The sequence below is a fragment of the Rhineura floridana genome, chromosome 3 (assembly GCF_030035675.1).
Source record: "Rhineura floridana isolate rRhiFlo1 chromosome 3, rRhiFlo1.hap2, whole genome shotgun sequence".
NCBI lineage: Eukaryota > Metazoa > Chordata > Lepidosauria > Squamata > Rhineuridae > Rhineura > Rhineura floridana.
Window position 1 is genome coordinate 171,566,659 of NC_084482.1, and position 19,870 is coordinate 171,586,528.

At 41.2% G+C, this 19,870-nt stretch overlaps 1 long non-coding RNA gene across 1 annotated transcript; it reads right to left on the bottom strand.

Annotated features, from left to right (window-relative positions):
• Window positions 1-13,469: 13,469 nt before the first annotated feature.
• LOC133382363 (uncharacterized) lies at window positions 13,470-16,517 on the bottom strand. The gene is made up of 3 exons (XR_009761927.1): window positions 16,458-16,517; window positions 14,044-14,112; window positions 13,470-13,929 (listed from the first exon to the last, which is right to left on the bottom strand). It is a non-coding gene; the product is annotated as an uncharacterized LOC133382363 (long non-coding RNA).
• Between the last annotated feature and the right edge of the window lie 3,353 nt (window positions 16,518-19,870).

The following is a 19,870-nucleotide window of genomic DNA, read 5'->3' on the forward strand; positions in this document are numbered from 1 at the left end:
GCATTTCATGTGTCTGTCCCAAGCCTGAACCCTGAAAGCTTGAAGCAGGAGTTTTTTTGGTACCAATAAAAATAGTTTACTTTAACCACCGGTGTCCATACCTGTATCAACCAACAATATGGGAGAGCATGATGAAATTCTAAAAACCACATATTACACACCTGAGGAGGCTGGGAGCTTTGGGGGAGTGAACCATCTATTTCAGGAGGCAAAAAAGCACAGTAAAACACTAAGAAGGAAACATGTTATGACATGGCTTTCAGACCAAGATGCTTACACGTTGCATAAGCCAGCCAGAATCCATTTTAAAAGAAACAAGACTATTGTGTTTGATATCGATGCCCAATGGCAGGCTGACTTAGTAGATATGCAACAATTTTCTAAGCACAACAAGAACTATAGGTACATTTTAACAGTCATAGATATTCTGTCTAAGTATGCATGGGCATTGCCTTTAAAAGACAAGACAGGCAAAGAGGTCTCTAAAGCTTTTAACGTTATATTCAGTCAAAGTGGAAGAAAGCCCCGAAAGCTCCAAACGGACTGAGGCAAAGAGTTTCTAAACAGAGTCGTAAACACCTTGTTAAAGCAGCATGGAGTTCACCACTTCGTCAGCAATAATGAAGTAAAAGCTGCTATTGTTGAAAGATTTAACCGTACTCTGAAATCAAAAATGTGGAGGTATTTTACAGCTAACAATACCTATAGTTATATCGATATCCTACCACAACTCTTAAAAAGTTATAATCATAGTTTTCATAGAACTATCAGAGCAAGGCCTATTGATATTAACCATTCTAACGCCCTGGAGGTATGGAAAACCATTTATGGAGACTGTATTTACAGAAAAGAGGTATCAACGCTGTTCAGGAAAGGAGACCACGTAAGGATTTCTAAAAGCAAGGGGGCATTTGTCAAGGGGTATGAACAAAATTTCACCACAGAGCTGTTTATAGTGGATCAGGTCATCAGAAAAGGAAGGAAACCTGTCTTCCTGTTAAAAGATTATGCTGGGGAGCCTGTAATTGGTTCTTTCTATTCTGAAGAGTTGCAGAAGGTTAATAACAAACAGGACAAATTGTACAGGATTGAATCAATTCTATCAACAAAAGGCAGGGGTAGGAAAAAGTATCATTTAGTGAAATGGTTAGGCTGGCCCAGTAAGTTCAACAGTTGGGTACTTGCTTCTGATCTTTGTGAACCTGCACAGAAGAATGGGGGATAGTGGTTTTTACATTACTCTGCCTAGCAATGCCTGTGTAACTGTTTTTCCGCAGAACACTAGCTCAGCTTTTACTATTCGTCTAGCAAGGCCCCTGGATCTACCAGGGGCGTGGGAAGTAGGTCTGGTTGAGATACAGTACCCACACAGTTGGAACAATCTAACATCTGATTCCCGATTTGAAATTGGTAATGGAGAAAAAACATGGTCCTATCGTCTGCGATGTGGTTATTACTCAAACATCCCTGAACTGCTGGAAAACATGAACAGCCTTATACTAGACCAGAGCAGTGAGCACCCAGATATGGTCCTACACTATGACCAAGTGACTAGAATGGTTAGACTTAAATCAGATGATGGTTGCACGTTTAAAAGCAGCGAAGAACTAGCCCACATATTAGGGTTGTTTCCCAACATCCATGTACGTCAGCTGCCTTTTACAGCAGACATTACAGGAGGCTTCAACACTTTATACATTTACACCGACATCGTAGAGCATCAGATAGTTGGGGACTTCTATGTACCCTTATTGCGCTCTGTACCAGTGCGTGGACAGGATAACGATTGTGTCAACATTGTTTATGACAAACCACACTATATTCCTGTGAGTAAGCATCATATTGACACCATCAATGTTGAAATAAAGACGGATCAGAACAAAAACGTACCATTTCGTTTTGGAAAGGTGATTGTGAAGGTACACTTTTGCCCACGCAGAGGTTTGCCGTTTTAAAAATGGTGATACTGAAAACCTACGGTGACCCAACCCTTTACCGGAATTATTACAGGGCCCAGGCTGGAAATGCTCTTCCGGGGTACCATGGTACGCCTGTTATGTATGGGGCAGGAATCGGGGGGATATTCAGGAGCCTTTTTCGAAAAGCCGTACCACTTTTGAGAAGAGGCCTAGAGATTATTAAGCCACATGCTAAAACAGCTGCTAGGAATATCGCTAAAGATGTGGTAGGACAGGTTACTCAGGCAGTTTTGAATAGAGTTAATCCACAACCCCAACAAGAGGGCTCAGGGCTGATGTATATTAAAAGGAGAAAGGCCTTGAAAAGAAAAGCATCACGGGTACAATTAACAGGCCCTCCTCGACCTTTTAAAAGAGCACCGCCGTTGAGGAAAAAGCCTCAGAAGCAGAAAACTTCAAGAAAGAAGAGGCAAACAGTACCGGCCCGAAAAAGAGATATATTTTAAATCAGCATGGCTTTCATCCATTGCAGTTCTGAGGAATGCACAAAATCTGAATTAGATCTATTCCAGATTGGGCCTACCCAGACCAGTATTGAGAGAAGCCTATTTATCGAGGTCCCTCCATTGATAGCGCTAACGGAAACTGCACCACTAGAATTCTACATTGCAGGAAATGGCGAAGATTATATGGATTTAAACAATACAATGCTATATGTGTGCTGCAAAATTGTGAACCATGATGGAACAAACCTGGCCAGAGATGCTAATGTGGGTTTAGTGAATTATCCGCTGGCCTCCATCTTTAGTCAACTGGATGTGACCCTGGGAGACCGTCTCATCAGTCAGAGCAATAACTGCTACCCTTATAGAGCCTTCATACAATCTGTGCTGAACTACAGTGATGATACACTAGCCACACAATTCTCTGCAGGGCTATTTTACAAAGACACACCTGGAGAACACGAAACAGCAACCCTGGATGGGGATAATTTAGGATTTGTTAGAAGGGCTGCACTGACAGGTGAAAGCCAGAAAATACACCTCCTAGGACATCTCCATGCTGATCTGTTTTTTCAAGAAAAATTGCTTTTAAACAGTGTGGATGTGAAAATTAAACTGACACACAACAAAGACGCTTTCTGCCTGATGACAAATGATGCAAACAGCCGCCACAAATTGCAAATTTTATCAGCTTCACTTTTTGTAAAGAAGGTGAGAGTGACCCCAGGTGTCCGGTTAGGACATGCGGAGGCATTGTTGACATCCAATGCCAAATACCCAGTGGATCGTGTCAGCATGAAAGTTTTTAGCATCCCAGGAGGAAGCCGTGTCAGCAATCAGGAGAATCTGTTTTTGGGCCAGCTACCCAAGCAAGTAGTTATAGGGTTGGTGGATAATGATTCCTTCAGTGGAATATACAATAAAAACCCTTTTAACTTTAAGCATTATGACATCAGTTTTGTATCTCTGTATGTCGATGGTTTCCAAATTCCCACAAAGCCAGAATTTGAAACCGGAAACTGTGTTCGAGAATACATGAGCCTGGTGCAGACAGCAGGCAAACATATGAAAGATAGGGCTCTTTTAATTGACCGCGAGGAGTTTGCGAGAGGCTACACTCTTTTTGCTTTCGACCTGTCTCCAGACCAAGAATGCGGGGATCACTATTCTTTGATCAAAACAGGGAATCTGAGAGCAGAAGTTCGATTTGCTAGGGCTCTCCCAGCTACAGTCAACATGATAGTGTATGGAGTTTTTGACAGCGTGATAGAGATAAATCACAGAAGAAATGTATTGTATGACTATATGTAAACATGGACAGCGTGCAGTTAACACGCATCCTCTCTTCAAACCCCTACACGCGAAAACCTTTCTACGGTGTGTTTCCCTCTGACAGACTCCCCAAAGAGAGATTACTACAAAGACCTGTGGGGCTAGTAGTCAATACCCACCCAAACAACATGCCTGGAGAACATTGGCTGGCCATCTACCTGACAGAAGATAACAGTGGTGAATTTTTTGATTCCTATGGACATCCTCCAGACCACCCGCTGATTCCCAAGACCATTATAAAATTTCTAAGGAAAAATACCTCTAGGATTGCTTTTCAACCCCGACAATTACAAGCCCCAGATTCTGTCGCCTGTGGCTACCACTGTGTATTTTTTCTACAACAGCGTTGTAAGGGTTTAACATTTAAACAGGTTCAAGAACTGTATTCTTATGATTTAGAGAGAAATGATCAGATGGTGGAACAGATTGTAAACAAGAGAAATATGCCCAGACCTTCCTCATCTGTGTTTCAACCATTCCAGAGCTGTATATCCTGCAATGATTTTCATAGCCGTGTTTCCCAATAAAGCACCCCTGAGGGTTTAAATAATTTATACTGTTGTGGTGGTTTTTATACCTGTAAAACAATCAGACACAGTCAGCATATAAGGTTAAGCACACATTTGAAAGTTTTATTTCTTTATAAAACATTCAGCAGAGATACTATAGGTCAAGCCATGCAGCAACATGTTTTTAGAAGAGATAGAGGGGTTCTTTAACATGTCTAAAGATTCCCTGTTGACAACATTGCCCAAAACAAATGTAGGAATGTTTAGTTCAGCTAGGGCTGTCATAAAAACATCCCATCCTATGGGTCGGTGCTTTACAGAGAGGGTGCGGGACTGCGTGATTCCTTTAATCAGGTCCAATATATTGGATCCATCTATAGCGTTGCCCTTATACACAAAGACGCCGTTGTCATTCCACGTGGAAACACTCTTGTTCTGTAGCATTTTGTTTAACAACAACCTAGCATGATTCTTACATCTAGCAGGCAGACTGTCCAGTATTTCTTGAATGATTGCATCAGAATTTATAGGGGGTTCTGCAGAGGCCTGTTGGGGCTGTGGTAGAAACAGGTTTAGTTTTTCTTTCTCTGCCTCCCTATGTCTTACATGAATTAGATATCTCTGAAGCAGGGCAGCATAACGTTTGGCTTTTTCATCCTGAGATAAATCCACCCTGTGAAGAATTTCCTTCATTTCAGTATCGAGTGAATAGATAGTGGCTTTTCTGATGTCTTCCTGCTTAGGAGGGGTTCCTTTCAATTGTTCTAATTGATGGCTGGGAACCAGGTACATCTCTTCAGCATACTCCATCACTGTTTAGTTAACAGTCCTGTTATTAGAGGGATGGCAAAACTTAGTAGCGGTGCAAGAAAACCCCCAGACTGTTTGACTATTTGTTTCTTCCTTTTTATGGAGACCCTTTTGTTGCTAAGGCTTTTGATAAGGCTGCGTTTTTTTCTTAATATATGCACCTGGCGGGGAGACAGAGGAATATTACCTTTTAAAGTATTGAGGGCTATCTCTGAGATTGCAGCAATGAGATCATCTGATGCTGCACATAAAATGGCTTTCCTCTGATGTGGAGGAGCCTTAATAAGAAGATTTAAGAGAGGGAGGTTTCTTTTTACGCGGCTGGACATGTTGACCAACTGGCTAACGAGACTCAAAGAACACAGAGCGGTTAAGCTACCGCCTTTTGTAACCACGAGTGGCCTTTTTCATAGTGTATACAACAGGCCAGTCTGGAGGGAAAAGCCCTGATCTTAATCTGTAAGATTCTGGTGTGGAGGCATTTAAATCAACAACCAGGTAACCATAAGGTTTTTGTGATGCATCTGCAAAAGCTTCCATGAAGAACTGTGCATTTCTAGGGTACATCTGCCGTGCTAAAGTTGCAATCTGTAATTTATCTCTGGGATTCTTAAACAACACCATATATTTAGCGTTTAGGCTGATGGTGCGGTTGCTTTTTCCCTTGCAGAAAATATTCTGCGTAATGAAAAAAATACTCAGATTTCTATGATGTACGTACTGTGTAAAAGCTTTTTCCACTTCTTGATCCTGTGACGCACAATTCATCAGATCATCAATAATAACATAATTTGTTTTATTAGGAGGCAGCAAATTGTCATCATCAAATTTCTCAGGCAAGCCCTTCACAAAATTAATAAAAGGGTATTTACATAGTAATTCTTGATACAACGGTTGCCAGACATTGTAAAACCATACAACATTATCAGGCATAGCTGCAAGTACGCTGTGAGCATTGTCCATCATGTTTTTTATAAAAAAACCTTTTACCGCAGTTACTAGGACCTGCTAGAATGGCTGAGAAGGGGTGGTGCCACCGTGTATCCATTTTAAAACCCGTAAGGAATGGTTTTAAACCCTTTGGTAATCACTCTCTTGTCATAGACAACCTTCTGGGTTTTCTTGAGAGTTTTAGTTTCAAGAGTCCAGGACCTTTTGTTTCGAACAATACCCTGTTGCTGTACCACTATCTCACGCTGCGGCAGCTCTTTACTGTCTGAGACGTGGGCAAAAACTAAGTCCTTCAGACTATCGAAATTAATTTTTGTACAGTTATGAGCTGTCAAGGTTATTCCTTTGACCTTCAGACATGCAGTCCCTCCTGACAATTTGTAACCATATGTTTTAGGACCTGCTGAGACATACTCTGTGATATATTGACCTGCAGGGATTTCACTTGTGAGTTCCCCTAAAAAATCACCTAGAGGTGGAACCCATTGTCCCTTCTGACACACAAATATAACAGAGTCTGTGTCATGATACAAACAACGCTCCTGCAACTTGTCAAGCAAGCTGTAGAGCTCCAGGCGAGCATAGGCAGTTGTAAAACATGCTATGAACACATTCTTCCCACCTGAGACTGTCATACGATCTTTTGAATGTTTCCAAGTCACACAGGCAGCATCATCATCAATAAATTCACACATCGAAACCTCAAAAGCATCAGAAAACAGAATGTTAAACAAGTCATCAAGATCTCTCAACACCTGGGTGTTAGCCAGATTGGGTTTCTGAGCAAATTTCCCCCATAAAGAATTTAAAAACAGTTTGGCAATATTACGCTTTGCTTTGTTTTCAGAGATCAGTTCATGGCGCAAGAACACCCCCTCTTTTTTGAGAAAGTCCTCTACATATTTCTGTTTATCGTCTCCACTGACACACCATTCAGGGTACCCTGATGCCTCCTGTTTCTGACGCAGGTGCGTGTCTATATATTCTGAAAACAGCTGCGTGGATGTCCTTTCAAAATGCCACACTTCATAGATTTCTGCCACCCTGTATCCCTTCTCTATAGCAACGTCCAGCTCCACTGTACACCACGTTCCTATCAGAGCCCGTTCCTCATCAGAATGGTTGCAGGATTCCATGTGTGCTTTTGCACATGTTGCACAGAGGGGAAACATGAGTTTTCCATTCATCTTAACAGGTAGTACAGGGAAGAAAAGACCCCTGGGTGGGTACACCTTTACCTTCGCAATCCCAAAATAATTAGAGATGGGTTCAAAATTCTCATATATTACCTCTGGATGTGCTAAGGGATATTCTCTATTTTTAAGAACGAATGGATACAAGCTGCAGACATCAAAATATTCTAAATGTTCTTCAGCATTTGGTTTATAATAAAGACTGATAGCATTAGTGCGTCCACCATAGAGAGCATCTCTAGGTTCTAGAGGCTCAGGAAACCCTGCTGAAGTCAGAAAGTTTTTAAGCTCCTCATCTGATTTCAACATTTGTTTCCATTCATGCTCCCATATGCTCCTGACCTCATACCCCAATCCTCTAAGTTCAGCAGTTTTTTTCTCTGTAGAGTTGTAAAGAGACTCGTAAGATTTACCCATCAAAGGATTCCTATTTTCAGGAGGATAACATAGGACACAGCCGTGCCAAAAACACCCATTAAACTCAAAAGCCGTTTTCTTATTGTCTATGACTGCATAGCCATCAAGAAAATAATCACCAGCTTTGAACTCACCACCCTTTAGGGCATGATGAATCTGAATATTTTCTTTATGTTCTAAGTATGATAACCATTGTACTGAAGAGGTAGAGAATCTCTTACACTGTCTGTGATAGTTGTCTGGTTGGGGTAGGGCTATGGTGGCCTGCTTCAGAAATTTAAACCGGAACATTGCTAAACTCACACTAGCCAGTGTGAGGTATTGGAATGGATCTATAGCGCGCCATTCAGTGCCAGACTTTGCTGCTTTCTGAGCCTTGGTCATTTCTATGATTTCATGTCTGTACTTGGTACAGCCTTGTACCAAAATTGCTACATCTTGCTTGCAATAAAACGCCAACTCTTTCTGCATGTCAAAAATGTTTGATTTGTTCTTCTCATACCAAATTAAAAATTTCTCCCTTTCCTCGGGCATCATCTGATGTACACCATAGTCCTCGACTCTGGGCATCGGTCCCACATAATTCCAGTTCTCTGGAGTATTAAAATAATGGGGAAAATAGCCCTTACAACCCTCAAAACCCAAAGCAGATGGAAATTTAGAGAGGGCCATGGGTAAATGACTAAGGGAATCGATGAATTTGATACCTAGCCTGTTTACTGTCACACAGAGCAGTTTCCCCCCTTGAGCAACAATATCTACATCCATTTTTTCCTTGATCAGTTGACTAATTATAAAATAACAGTCATAACCTTTAGAGTTGTGAGCTATAAATGTGCTGTTGCTGAATTGGCTATCCTTAGTGAAGGTGTTTATAAACTCAGCAAGGCATGACTCACCCTTAAACTCCCAAGATTTGCCTGCAGGGGGCCACTCATTCTTTTTCTGGCTTGGCTTCTTCCTCTGTTTGTTCCCCCTTTTCTTTTTGCAATCCTTGCGCCTACCCTTAAAACATTCCACAGTTTCCCCTGCAAACGCTTGTGCAAAACAATAATTTGGAATGTGAATGCCTGTTCACTGATGACATTCAAAATCATAAAACACGTATTTTACAGACACTTTAGGTTGCTTAATAGGTGCCATGTAACATTGATGATTCTTGTCCAATGTGATAAACCCCCAGCAAACACTACATTGTCTTCCTTTACATTTTTGGTCATCATGCCCTGGATTCTGGAGAGAGGAACACTTTACACAGTAGATTCTGTGCTCACATTTTACACTTTTCTTAGAGGCCAATTGTCTGTGTCTAAATAAGCAGGATGCAGATCTGCATACCATCTTACAATTATTGCATCTCTGCAGTGTACCCACATTACTAGCACATTCTGTACTAAGACACAGCCTGCAGCGATACATACAGTTATGCATGTGTGTGTATAACGTATTGCAATACTCACAGTAGTTTTTAGATCCAAAAACAGCTTTTACATTGTGTACTCCATAATAATGTTCATCATGGAGAAGCATAGTATAGGTTTTGGTGTATTTCGGTCCTATTGTGTGATACAGATTCCATCCCTTGTTTTTACTGAAGTGGCCTACTTGGATGTTGACCTTTAAAAGGTCTTCAAAAAAGGAAACATCATTAAGGGCAACTTTCTTTTGATCACTCCAGCCTAGTTCCTTATGCAACTCCCCTGCTGCTGTCAACAATTCGAAATCTGTACGGGACTTCTCAGCCATAACAGCTAAGAGCCCTCCAGCAAAACAGAGATTGTTACCCATGGAGTTTAAATCTACCAGATATTGTCTTTTTTTACTGATGATTGCACTGTTGGGTATAGAACCTATTGCCCTATGGCCTCCACCATTTGGAGGCCTCACAATTGTAACAACCAAACGCAGAGAGACATCTGCAAGTATTTGTGCATTGCTCTGCAAGAGGTTGCTCATGTGCGTTAGAAAGTCCTCAGCATTCAAGGCATCCCTATTCCTTCTGACTGAAAATAGTGGATCTGATAGACCCCGACCCTCTAACCTTATTTGAACAAAATCCTCAGGAGCGATTCTACTATTAATATCCTGTAGAACCATCTGGATGGCATTGTATAATTCTGATACAGCATGGGCATATGATCTGATACAGTCTAGATTAATAAAACGGAATACCTCAGTAACGCGCAATGCTTGGAAGCCTTCAAAATGTCTTTGGTATGTTGCAACATGTTCTACATATACCAGCCCCTCATGATCACTGGGTGCACATTCACCTTCACTATCTGGGGGTGGTGTAGATGAATGCGAGACATCCTGAGCTTGTGTAGACATGTGTGAACCTGAAGCCCCTGCATCCTGTGGTGTTTGGAAATGTTTTAGAACTGCTGTGCCTAGAGAAGGAGTATTTTTACAGCCTTTTTTACCTGACCGCTTATGGCTTTTAGAGGCGGAGAGTGTTTTTTTTAGCCATGCACAGTATTTTTTTAATCCTCCTTCTCCAGTACAGCTGGGACTGGGTTGGTTTGCTTTTCCCGGACCTTTTTTGGGGGTTTACCGCCACCCCTTTGTACATGCTTAGCAATACTATTAGCACTGCAGTGATACTGTTGTTGTTTTTTGATCTCTTTAAGAAGTGATGTCATGGCTGGTGAATCAATACAGCCCCCTCTACAAAACTGATTTGCAGATGTTTGATACTGTTTGGCATTCATCATCATCATGCTAGCTTTTTTAAACATATTCCTAGCTTTTTTAACCACGTTCTCAATAGCTTCATATGTATTTGATACCAATCTATACTGCTCAACGCAATTATGTAGATCTTGCTCCTCAGGCCCCTGTGTGGGAATCCATAACTTTAAGGATCCTTGTGATGCTTGTAGAGGGCTGTCACACCTTCTCTGTATAGGTTCTGGATCAGGAACAGCCTGGATCTCTATGTCTGTAACTTCAGCTGTTGGTGATGGTTTGTTGTACACTGTGAGGAATAACAAACATATTAGCTCTTTTGATGGTTTCCTTATGGACCTTAAATGACCACTACAACTTGAAATAACTTATTTACCCATACCATCTGAGGTCTGCGGTCCTTCTATGTGGTGCGTTTTCTTTGTTTTTTTAAGGGACGGTCCTGCCACCTCAATTTCCTGAACCCTGTTACCTACAGCCAGAAAACATATCAGCGTTACACGCTTGAGAATTTTACAGAAATTAGAAATTGGTTCTTTTCATAGTCCTTTATCATACCATTATTTGAGATCCTGGCAGGGGTGGTGCTTATCTTTTTCTTCAGTTTAGAACCATAGCGAAAGCTTGGCCCTGGAGTTTCTGAAGATAAGGAATACATGTTGAGACCTGCCCCCTTGGAACCAATACATAGCATGACTGGGGTTTAGCAGCACATTCAGAAAAGATGGAGAATCATACATTCATCATGGTTCAAAGCTCCTTAAATTTTGTTTGTGGGAGAACAGTACCTAAGATACATCATTTCAAACTGGTCCTAGTTTTTGAAAATATTGCCCGCCCAATTCAAGATGAGATTGAAGAAAAAATAGCCCCATTTTTGAACTCTCTTGAAATTAAATCTACAGAGGCAGCATGCGATACTTTTGGCAGAGTGGTTGATTCTGTATTTGCTGATGGAAAAGCAAATTGGGGTCATCTTTTTACAACCATTCTATTTGGAGGTATTATCGCTAAAAAATTACAGATGTGTGGAGTTCCTCTGACACAAAGCAATGAGGATCAGCTTATACATTACATCACAGCATACATCACAAGTACAAAATCAGAATGGATCTTGGAAAATGGAGGATGGGTGAGTATAACAAAAATATATTGTTCTTAAGTTTGAGAAATTAGCTGCCTTCAGCCATAACAATAAATACTCTCTATCTTTATTGCAGGAATACAGTTTTGTTAAGCATTTTGAGAGACCTTTCCACAATATGAAGATCAGAATCATGGACTTATTCAAGAATTACTATCCGCCGTTTTGGTTAATATTCCCTGTTTAATATATCCTGTATAATTTCTATCTGAGAAATAAATGTACAAACCCAATAACAAGCATAAATTACCTTCAGGCAGATTGGATGAATTTTGCTGCATTGTCTTTGATGCTTTCCCACCCTGAAGAACAGAATCTGTGGGGAAAAAAGGGGAAATTCTTCACGTGGGACCAGAAATAAACTATATGTTGCAAACTTGTCAAGAAAAAGAAGAGCTTACTTGCAGACATTCTCTTATGATGCTGGGGGCTTTTTTCTATACTATATTTAAAAAGAAAAGTAAATTTAAACCCTGTTATTTCAGCAGAGCGCTAACAGCCTCAAACTTTTTAAATTGTGCTAGGAAACTGTATATACCTGCAAATAATTGCTGTGGACTTTTCTATACATCATTTAAACTATAACATATTTATGAAATAAAACTATGTATCACAATAATGAAATAAACATGTGTCTTCTAGAAGCTCAGAGTGTGTTTGCAGAGAGAAATAGCCCACTGGGGAAAAAGAAATTTAAAAAGGGCTAGAAACAGCTTCAAACTTATTAAATCGTGCTAGAAAAACAATAGATGTTTAAACTATGCATCGCGTTAATGAAATAAATAGTTACCTTCTAGAAGATTAAATTGTTTATTTTAAAAAGATTTTTAAAAAAGGTTAGAAACAGCCACATGGCCTCAAACTTATTAAAACATGCTAGAAAAACAATAGATGTTTAAACTATGCATCGCATTAATGATTTAAAAAGGGCTAGAAACAGCCACATGGCCTCAAACTTATTAAATTGTGCTATAAAAACAATATATGGTACTCACCAGTGCCAGATAAAAGAAAGATAGATCCTGAGCTGCGTAGGCCCTTTTATATCATCACACCTAATGTATGCAGACCTTGGCTTTGTGATTGATTTACACTACACCCTGGAGAGCTGCTATTTTTTTTACCTATAGAGAGTGTCCTGTATTGGCCGTTCCAATACCAGGTGATCTCCTCTAGAATCATATGACCATACTGTGTGGTTACGGCCATTTTATTTTCTCCTAGCCCATGTGGTCACGGCCATTTTTCTGACCCATGTGGTCACTGCCATTTTTCTGGCCCGTGTGGTCACTGCATGGCTGGCTAGTTTCTAGGATGCCGTGCAAAAACCATGTGTTTTACAAAAATAACCAGGGATAACTGCATCCTGAAAAAAACAGGGTATCTTTGATCTGTGATTGGTTCCACAATATTACAGGTATGTTGCAAAGTGGCTCTTTTTTGTTGTTGTTAGGGGGTGGGGGTGGGGGTGGAGGTGTTATAACTGAAGCTCTCTGGTAAGCCTGAATTTAACACTGTTCATTCAGATTATACAGTATAAAAACCCTGCATCTAACAAGCATGCTGCATGCAGGGGGCAGCTTCTTTAGCTCAAGGGTAACCCTATATTTTAGTTTTCAGAGATTTACCTAGAGGGATATAAAAAAACAGATCCTGTACATTTATTCTGTTTAAACCGTAATCTCCCCAGTTTGAATTAAGACCTAGGAGAAGCTGACCATTTAGGATTAAATCCTAGGAAGCTGCTCATGGTCAGCATCCATTATATTTATTTACTTTTGGCATTAAAGCAGAAATGGTGAGGATGATTAACTCACCACCGTGAGGGCTGCCTAATTTAATCATTCATGCGTTCCACAGGAGGAGATTATTTACATCTTTATTTTTAAAAAAGAAAAAACACACTATGTTTCCAAAAGAGCATTTTATTCAGCAGATTCATTGAGAGATGTAAGAAAAGTTTTGTAACTTCTGTTCTTAATAACATTTAAAATGTGGTTTAGATATGACTGGTCAGTGTCTCTCAGTATCTTTTCAACAAATTTGACAGACTTCTGGGAACGGCCTACCCTTGTTACAAGGGTTAATACTGCATCAACAGTTGCTTGTGTTAGAATAAGACAATTCAGACTGTATGATGCTAAGATAACAACATGGAGCACACTTTTAAAACAGATCTTTCCACATATAATTCTCAACATTCTAGAAAGGACAGGATTTGTCCAGGTCAGACAGTCATGTCTTTTCTGAGATGGGGCCTGAATTAGGCACCCCTCACAAGAATTATACATATTTTGCATTAAACATTGCTTCAAAATGGCATACACAGTTGCTCTGACAATGCATTTCATTGCTGTCTTCCGTTTTCTTGGTAAAATATTGTCTGTTTCAATTGGTTTGAATGCCAAGGATGCATCTAAGGATGAGGTGTCTGGGATGATTTCTTGGCAGATCTGCAGAGTTCTAAAAAAGAAAATAAAAAATTAGAAAAATCAAACACATACCTCTGTTTGTTTTTATAATACACATGCATATAATCCCACTACAAACATGCATGTGAATGTTTTCTATTGATACCGTCTTCCACAGGGGTGTTGGACATGGCAGGGAGCTAGCTTCAGCAGAGTTTTCAGTTACTGAAGATCCCTAGAAAAGTAAGGACATGTTTTCACATTTTTTGCCTCTCCTATATTTTGCAGTTCTCCACGCATGTAGTTTACACTTAAATCTTACCGGCATTACAGCGTTATCTGTTGCAATGGCCTCCAACATGCTGTTCCACATTTGGCTGTTCTCTTCCTCTTTTAGCAGTTTAGTTGGTGAAAAACGTTCATCTTCATTAGAACATGTGCTAATAAAGCGCTTTTGAGGGTTAGGCCTCTCTGCGGGTGGCGGCATAGTTAATTCCGTAGGACTCAAACGGGTGCTGGCAGGTTCCATGTTCGATCCTCAGAGCGTGTCTGGGCATGCATAATACACCTCTGTACCAGGTCTCTCCGTCCCCTCTCCTGATTGGTTGGGGATTCAAAACCTCCCCCCTTGGGTGAGGTAACTGTAGAGGGGTTACTTATCCCTATTGGGCTGCTCTGGAGAGGAGGGGGTGGAAATAGACCCCTTTGGGGCCCATTTCCGGCACCCTAATTTCACCTAGGGGTTTTAAACCTCTTCAGATTGGTCCCCTGGAGACCACGTGCTCGGAGAGGGGTCACAGGCCCCTATAGGGAGCAGTCTGGAGAGGGGGCGGAAATGCACCCCTTTGGGGTGCAATTCCGGTACCCTGTTTTCACCTTTGGGGTTTTAAACCTCTTCAGATTGGTCCCCTGGAGACCACGTGCTCATAGAGGGGTCACATGCCCCTATAGGGACCAATCCGGGACCCCGTTTTGAGTAAAAATACGCCCAATGGTCCAGCGAGGACCACGTGCTCCTGGGGGGTCACAGGGCTACCGTTTCTGGGGTGGGGCACGAGGGCTGGGGCTTCTGGGGGACAGGATATCCAGTGAGGTCACCAGGGGAAACAGAAATCGCGGGGTGGGCCTTCCGGGGTGGGCCTTCCGGGGGGCTTCCGCTGACGTCACCCATCAAACTCAAAAGGGGCGTGGTGTAGCGGTTTGACGTGAGGTGGTCTACTATTACTACTAACAGGATTGGGAACAATCATGTCCTATGGCACCACACAGATCAGCTGTGATGGGTCCAAGGCACAGATACCCATAAAATAGTGCCCCCAACTCACAGATTAAGTACAGGAGCTTGGAAAAGTTACTTTTTTGAACTACAACTCCCATCAGCCCCAGCCAGCATGTCCACTGGATTGGGCTGATGGGAGTTGTAGTTCAAAAAAGTAACTTTTCCAAGCTCTGGACTGTGGAAAATAGTATCAAAAACCACAGAAAGATCTAGAAGGATCACTGGGGTCACACTCCCTTTGTCCCTCTCCCAAAGAAATTCATCTATCAAGATAATCAAAGACAATTCTATCCCCAAACCAGGCCTGAACAAAGACTGGAATGGATCAAGGTAATCAAAGAATGTCTGTAGCTGAACCCCATCCCTTTCAGTCACCTTGCACGAGAAAGATGTATAGGTGATCAGGAGGTAATTGGCATAACCCTCTGGGTCCAGGGTGATTTTTTTTCCAGGGCAAGCAGGGACCCGCCCCATCACACAATGAAGTGTTTACCAAATCTTGACTCCACCCAGCATTTGTGTTGCTACCTCCTCTTTATCCTCACAACACAACAAACCAGTGATAGCATGTCCAGGGTCAAAAAGTGAGCTTCTTGTTTGGGTAGGAATTTGAAACTAGATCTTGCCATATATTCTACTCAGTCCAATACTACACTAACTCCCCCTGCCACTACCCCCACTGCCATTGCCTGCACTTTAGGGTAGCTTACTTGGAAATAATAATCTACCCTACATTAGAGCAAAAACTAGTACTCTAGTTTGATTGTAGTTATATGTACTTTATCACTGTTCTGAGCACCAAAGAGTGTTTTCATTCTCCAACGTGCAAATAAACTGCAGCTTGAAATCTAGCTGTGTCAGAGCAACAGTGGCTCATGTTATGTTGTCCATTTATGATATAACGTGATTCATGTTACTCTGGGTTGAGAGTCTATATTTAGTATTTGGGCAACCAAGCAGCAAGTTAACCTTTCATCCCTCCTGATCCAATTTCCATGTTATTGGCTGAACCTTAACTGGGGACATGCCTGTCAAAACACACCTCATGGACATCACTGAAACGCGTCACAAAACTCTTCTCTCTTAAGTGTCCAAGTGGTAGTTATACTCAGTATTCAGCATGACAGACTAAGCAAATCCAACAATGTGTTAAAATAAATGGCTGTCTGGCCCTCCTCCTCCATTCAGTGGGAACTTTCTAGGTTCACACACATCTTGGCCTTACAACATCAAGGCAACGCTTCCCACCCCCACCTCAGAGTTTTATCATACTGCTGGGAAAGAGAAAGATACTTGCTTACCAAATGGCTGGCTGGTGACTCATATGCTTGTTTGAAATCTACTGAGCATATGAATCTCCCTTATCTCGCCCTCTGTGTTTTCAATCGCCTCTAATGAAAACAAGTACTGCCTTTTTGCTGACCTCTCTCTGCACAGATTTCTGTAGGCTACTTTCAGAAGACTGTGTGTGCGCTAGTATAACTGAAATCAAAGGAATAAGAATACGTCAGATTTATAGCAGGAGTATTTGGTCATTCCTAAATAAATATTTTTAATTCCACATTAAGAAGAGACTGACACATCCTTCTCTTTCATAGACTCCACCCCCTGCCCCATTTGTCAGTCATGACATAAGAGGCAGCATTTATTTTTGATTTTATTTATTTTATGATACTGCTTTGGACAAACATGAAACTATGCCATGCTCTCCAGGACATAGAAGACATTACTCAGTTGTTCAAAGGGTCTACCTACAGAGTTTATTAGCAACTGAATCCAGCCATGATTTTGGGTCTACATAAGGGTCAAACTATGCATTACAGTCACTCTGGTCATGGAAAGAGTAACTCATGCTGGATCAAAATATGTCCACCCAGCAATTTTTGTAAGTGAGGGGACCCCCCTCCAGAAAAAAAAGATTAACAAGCAGAAATTCAACAGGTGAAGCTTTTCTTTGCATATATCAAAAATGTTACCTGATGAATTTCTGCTTGTCACAACTATTAAACTACGAGGAGACCTCCATGCAACAGTTGGGAATCTTAATGAGGGGGTGCCATTTCTTATTCAGAGCATAGCTTTCCACGTCTCCTCTGTTATCAAGGATGTCTTCTACTCTTCCTAATAATTCTTAAAACCAAGTTGTTTTCAAAAACGTGATTATGCTTCTGTGCTGACACTTCCTTTGCAGTCTTGTCAGATCCTGTAAGTGACAATATTCAGTTCCAAGAAGCCAGAGTTACCAAGAACCTTGCCTGGTGGCCATTTGCTGCTTTCCCAAACCTGGAAGGCTGAAAGTGGAGGGAGAATAAGGAGAAAAGGCATCCATACATTTTTGGCAAAGTTCAAAGGAAGCAGTTTTGAAAGTAAAATATCGCCAAGCTTGGAAAATGCAGGACAAATCCCCTTCTTGGCTCTCTCGTAATACAGAATTGCACAAGTTTTGTGTGCTGTAACCGCAGACACCTATTGCCATTTTAAAGAGTAATCATGTAGCAAAACATGTCTCCTGCAAGTTTTTCTAGTCAGTTTTTCCATGGCCAGATTTCCACAAACTATATCTGTCTAGTGTGGGACTATCAGATTTTTCTCCACTTAGCAGTAAGGAATGCAAGGAACTCGTTCTGACTGACCACATTTTATAAAATGACCAGCGATGTCTCACAAAGTTAAAACAGACAATAACCTAGTATTGTCATTTGATATTGGGTTACAATGTGCTGCAAAATATTTCAATTTCTTTTCTTTTTTAAATGCATCTGATGAGCATTTTGGCAAACTGGGATGAAAGAAATTTGAGTTCAAAATTACATGTTGCCCATCTTGCTGATTTATAAATCAGCAAGATGGGCAACATGTAATTTTGAACTCAAATTTCTTTCATCCTAGGCATCCATACCAATATCTTACCTTTCTTACATGCTTAAACTTAAGACCTACATAATGTTCCCAGAATATCTTCCATCTAGGCATTGACCAGAACCTGACCTGTTAGCTTCAGCAAGATTACTGTGTCATGTGCCCTGAAATCATACTTATGATTGACTGAAGCCTGTGTGGTGGTGGCCCTTAGTTATTAATCTACATTATGTTTTTGGAGGTGCCTCTCCAACACTGTCCCATCATCCCAACCAAATCAGGGAAGAAAAGACCCTTTGAAACATTTGCTGCTTTCTTCCCTAATGATGTTTCCTTAGTGATGGGTTGTTTAGCAAAGCTTTGGAACACCACTTCAGATAACAAACTCAGGTGGTGAGTGCCAACAAGATTAGAACCAAAACAGGGTCACTGAGAAATAAGACAGAAGTACCGTCATACTTAAGGGAACCCCAAAGGTTGAGGAAGTACAACAAATTATTGTTTAAAAGAAAGAGAGCAACTTTCTGCCCACCCCACCCCACAAAACTGCCTCCTGTGGACTGTAGCCATGAATGTCAGCTGGAAAAGAAAAATGGGAAACTGAAAAGAAGGGAATGTTTTGAGCTGAGACTACACTGCAACATTTTGTTGCAGGTCCCACTTGTTCTCTTCTAACACTTGTCTTTGGGTAGTGTCCCAGGGGTAAACAAGCCAATGTGCCTGCCCTATTCATGTACAGAGTGGAGTGAGGGCAGGCCTATGTCCTATAGCAGATTTGGAGAACTCTTGGCCCTCCAGATGTTGCTGAACTACAACTCCCAACATCTCTGGCCATTGGCCATGCTTGTTGGGGTTGATGGGAAATGTAGTTCAGCAACATCTGGAGGGTCAAAGGTTTCACACCCATGCTCTATAGCAAAATGAGTTAACAGGCAAAAATAGCTGAAAACTGCTCCCTTCCTTACCTTGCCTCTGTCACATCAGTGAGTTCTCAACAGAGTCTGACTCATTTTCACTAAGGAGCTAAACTGGGATAAAAGTACCTGCAGCAACGGAATATGGAGAGGGGATGGCGGGCTTCGCTTCTATAACCAACATATAAATTAGCCCTCTCACCCCTTGCTTAATATATGAAGTGGGCAGACAAGTGAATAACTTATGTGACTGCCCCCACTGTGTCTGTTTGGGCCCTGTAGCCCACATACATTTTGCTGGTGATGTCTCATCTTTGGAATGTCCTCGCCTGCTTGTTTAGTGCCAGCTTTGTTGCCTTTTCAGTACCGGGTGAAGACCTTTTTGTTTACCCAGGCCTTTTAGATGTTGTTTTAATGGGTGTTTGATCCCAGTGGCTCTTTGTTCAGGGTTTAGTCAATTTTTATTTTTCACTGCTGTGGTTCTGTTGTTCTGCTTTGCTTTGTCATTTTTGGTTTTGAATAATTGTGAGCCATCCTTGGAACCTTTTGGTAAAATGCACATACAATGAATAAATCTGTAATGAGACAGAATCCAAAATAGAGAACTTTGGACAATGTATGCCTTGGCAACCAGCCCTGTCCCAAATCTAATTAAGGCCAGGTATGAAGATGGATGTGGGTATCATTCTACAGAGTTGGTGCCAAGTGTTTCAACAGGATTTTGATGCATTTTTTGAAAGCACGTGCTCTGCATTAACAAACAAACAGGTGAAAGAGAAAGCACCCTCCTGTTGTTTCATTTGTGTTAGTTGTACCAACGTGTCTTCTGTTTTTTGTTTTTTTGTTTTAACTTCATGTGATTACTACAGCTCCCTCTCCTGCCCCAAATGAACCATTTGTAATAAGTGGCTTGGGATACAAATGTATAATATAAGGAGCTG